We start from the raw sequence: 4,784 nt of genomic DNA, 5'->3' as shown, positions 1-4,784 counted from the left end.
ATATATATATATATCAACCATGTGTACTGCCCTTTGATCTCTCCAATTCAGGTGGCCCTGGTTCTCTATAGCTCAAAGTCTCAAAGTGAGACAAAGCTTAGCCACTTATGTCAGGATCACATGAAATGTTTATCAGAAGCACACACTCCTGGGGCCCTTGGTGAGTTCACCAGAGTTGGCTCATCATGAAGGTATTCCTATTAGTTCATTCTTAAGATCCAAAAACAGAAAGAGGAAATCTCATCCTAAATTGGTGCCAAACAGGAAGTAAAAATTACAATACAATTTTAAGTCTAAGCAGCCACCTTGACCTGAAGAGTGAGTGTTAGGTTTGGAGAGGGGAACTGCGAATCCTCAAGTGATTGCTCTTCCTAGTAAGGTCTGTGAGTCTCCCATCTTCTCTGGGTATGAAAGAGCACAGTAAGAGATCCCAGGCCCCAAACTATCCAGAAGTCCTCAAATATCATTGGAACTGCAAATCCTCAATCAGTGAACTTACATTTTAGGGAGTGAACTCATAATGAATGAGACAAATTCCACTTTAAATACAACTAGGTTTTGATTAAATAAAGGATGCCTATATATTGATGCTAATGTTCTGTAACACATGTTGCATGTGCAAAAGATATCATGATTGCATGCTTTATGTAAGAGTTCAAATTTCTTCCTCTACCCAAGTCTCTTTGTAAGTAATATATCTACATTAAATGTATTAAAATTTTATATTAACTATGATATTTAATATATATTATTATATATCATTAGTAATATACCTATCCTACTGCAGAAAATTTTTTGGTGGGAGGCATGTTAACATCCTAAAAAATAATCACATAAATGGGCCAGTGAGATAGCTCAGTGGACTAAGCACCTGCTTAGGCAAGAGGAGGGACTGGGATTCAATCCCTAGCACCACAGGCCCTGCCAATCTAGCCATTGGGTGCACTGAGCCAGCCAAGGAGTCCAGGCGTGGTGTCGCACACCTATAATACCAGCGCTGGGGAGGTTGAAAACAGGAGGATCACTATGAGTCCAAGCTGCATAGTGAGGCCCTGTATCAATTACATTTAAAAAAAGGAGTTTAAAAAATGATCACCTTGAGTTAAAAGAAGCTTTCCTAGAGAAGAATGGGACCTTAGTAGAAGGGAGGAACCCACTGCCCATTTCTCCAGTTATACTTAGCAGTGAGGAAGTTACACTTGGCAGTGAGGATGGAAGTATAAAGGGACACTTCCATGGAGGCTCTTGCAACAGGTGATCATGTGCCACTTTCTACCCGGCCCAACAGCTTCCAGTTCAGAGGTGAGCCACAGTTAAAGTTCTACCACTTGGGCTGCAGGCCCCACCCTCCTCAAAGTCTATCAGAGATACTTATTCACTGCAAAGATGAGAACAGGTTGGTCAAACTATAACTGATTAAAGTGCAATATGTTCAACTAAATGGTGTAGAGGGGAGGACAAAGCATTTGTAGGAAAAAGGATAACCAAGCAGAAAAGTAGCCACCTCAAAAAGAAAATAACCAGTTCTGGTGGTTCAGCCTTGGATGTGCCTGCTTACACTCTCTTGTTTCCTTTTCTTCAGTTGAATCAATGGAGGGGACACCCTCCCACCAGATGGTGATCTTCAGAAGCTCCATGGGAGGCCAGTAGAAATTTCCTGAGCATTTCAGGAACTGTTGACTATAGCTCCAAAGCTTTGGATACTCAGTGAGGCTTCAAGCTGGTCTCTCACAAGCCTGAATTTGGGGGGAAATCTTGCAATACTCAGTGGTAGGGGATGACACTGAACACCTCCAATTATTGAATTCTCACCCAATTTCTTAGTCAATTCTCTGTCCATTGCCCCTCTTCCCCCCACCCCAACAAATGAATGGAGAGCTTCTCTCAGCCCTCTCAGGGGGAGCTGCCATGGTCAGGAAAGTCTCAGTGAAGGGAGCGCAGGCCAAGACTGAGTAGGGAGACAGGCAGGGAGTCTTAGTGCAGGAGAGAAAAAGGAAAGAAGCAACTAGCTGGGGAGCAGTTAGCTGATGGGCCCTGAGTTTCAGTGCCTTAACTCTGTGCTGTGGGATGAGATGGATGAAATCCCTTGTTCTTAAAATCTGTATATTTAAATTTTGTGTTTACAAGAAGAACCTACTTCATTGTGGGAAGGATGAAGTCATTATAAGGATTAAATGATGATAGAGATGAACATATAAAATACTCAGACCAGGAATTGGCACATCGCAAGCACTCAATGGATGTTAGAGACCAGAATTAGGGGCCCAGTGCAGTATTTGTAAATGAAAGGACTTTATCACCATTGTGCTTAATTTTTATATGTTTGAATGTAAAAGGGGAAAGAGATAAATTATAAACTTCTTATAAAAATCTATAATAACATGTATTATCTACGATTTATGACTAATTTCAATTTTAAAAATAAAATATTTATTTTATTTTACATTTTACAAATATAGCAGATGAATTTTGTTTTGAGATTTGGCTGTAGAACGACAGTCATTGTGGTTCACACCTATAATACCAGCACTCAGGAGGCTGAGGGAGGAGGATTGCAATGAGTTCAATCCTGGCCAGGGCTCACAGTGAATTCAAAGCTAACCTGAACTACAATGCCACACTTTATCTCAAAAAACAAAACAAAATAAAAACAGAAAATGAATACATTTGTCCATAGTGTATACTTGACTATGCTCTTTTAAAAGACAATGGATGATCATATGTTCAAAATTTATTAGAACTACAGTACATATAAGTTATGCATGAGCCAAACTTCACATCCTCCCATAAAATCTAAATAAACAGCATGTGAGCAATTAGGCCTCTGTAATTATTCAGCAACAATAAATTGCTAAGAAAAACTTGATAAAGGACTAAAATTACATCAGTATTTGCAAAATGTTAAATGAAATATGTTTAAAACTTTAATAATATGAATGTGCAAAGAAGTTCCTGCTCATCAAATGCCATTTCTTTGCATGCCTGTACATCCATCCTCTACTTTGTAGCTTGTCTAATATAACCTATTATAGGGAGGGCACATCAACTCCTTTGGATTTGGACTGCCTCCTTTCTATTCTTTGCCTTTGAACTACTTCTTCCTGATGCAGGAAGCCAGCCCTACAAAAGCAATGCTTAGCAGATCTTGGGTATCCTTACACCAGAACTATCAGCACAGCACAGGAGAGCAGCAGCAGAAGCAGCAGGACACCTGAGAAATCCAGCACCCATATGTCTGCTTTGCTGCACAGTATGTGCAGAATTCTTTGCAAGGGCAGGCTTGCCTATGAAACATGTTTATCGCTATGACAGATATTCAAAAAACCTTCCAATATATATGGAAACTTATTGTATTAGAGTTAGCATCATTCTTTTCTGTCTGACCTAAACAATGAAAATGTTAAATGTCCTATTCATTCTGGTAAAAGCTTTTCAAACACAGACTGTGCAATCTGAATCCCTTTGCTTCAATCTTATGTGGCTGGGTCAAACTCACAGTAGGATGTTGTGATAACAAGCTACCTGCAGTGTTCCTCGAACTTCTCTCCCTTCTCTCTCTAATCTCTTTTAGGAGGCTCTAGTTAAAATGGTTGGAAACAAGCTCACCAGGGACAAAATGCTGCAGGCTGCAGGCCAAGCACCTGGGACTGACAAGGGGGTGTGAATATGGATGTGGGTGAGTTAGGTAGACATGGAAAGGCAGAAGATACATGCAAAGTAGCACAGATCAGACCATCTCAGTCCTCTGCTCAGAATCCTCCAGTGAATTTTCACCTCACTCAAAGCAAAATCTGAAGTCCTTGCAGTGTCCTCAAGGCCCTCTGGTTCCCTACCTGTTCTTTCTTTTCTAGCATTGCTGTAGCCTCATGGAATTACTTAAAATTGTTGAAAACAGAATATAAATTAAAAGCACCAAGATATGGAACCCAGCCAGAAAGCTCTTGCAAGAAATACAAGTGAGAGATGATGGTGGATTTGTTGCATGGCAGAATGGAAGTCAAAATTCTACAACTATTCTGAAGTTAAAGTCAACAAACTTTGTGAGAAGTTGGATATAAGTTGTGATACCACAAGAGCAATCTCAGCTATAAAAGTTTTTGTCTTAAGGAACAGGGACAATAGAATTATAATTTACCAAAATAAAAATGATACAGGAAGAGCTGTTCAGTTTGGAGGAGAAATTCCCAAGCTCATTTAAGGACAGGTAAACCTGGAGAGGCTAATGAACTGCTAAATAGAGACACTGAGTAGGGCTTCCACTTCAAGGGACTAGTCCTGGTTCAAAATGTAATTTTGGAGGGTTAATAGCCCTTGGTGATATTCAAAGGTAAAAGAGTAGATAGGATCACCAAGTTGGTAAGGGTAGACAAACAAGAGAAACACAGCAATTCCTAAATCACTTTGAAGGATTGCAGATTGGGATATGAGAGAGAATAAACACATGGAACAGACAGGGCCTAACGAGTGACAGAACAGGGGAACCAGGAAACTACCTGGTCAATCAGTCTGAGGGGAGAGAACTCGCTGGTGGCATTGGTGAAGTGCCAAGATTCAACACTGGCTTGAGGAGTCAGTATGACTGAAGGTCCAGACAGAACTACGGGAGAGAAAACAGACAGGTCTAGATGGTTTCCAAGGGTGAAAACCATCTAGAGGAGGTGGCAACTTTGAAAGGTCTCCTTAGCTACCTGCTTTTCATGACTTCCACATGCTTTCAAGGTCCTCCCAGACCAGACCAGTAATCAAGAGCACAGAGCTCAAAATGAGCAACTGCAGTTATAACC

Source organism: Octodon degus, unplaced genomic scaffold, assembly GCF_000260255.1.
Source record: "Octodon degus isolate 3935 unplaced genomic scaffold, OctDeg1.0 scaffold00423, whole genome shotgun sequence".
In the NCBI taxonomy this organism is placed as follows: Eukaryota; Metazoa; Chordata; class Mammalia; order Rodentia; family Octodontidae; genus Octodon; species Octodon degus.
This window is presented reverse-complemented; position numbering follows the sequence as displayed.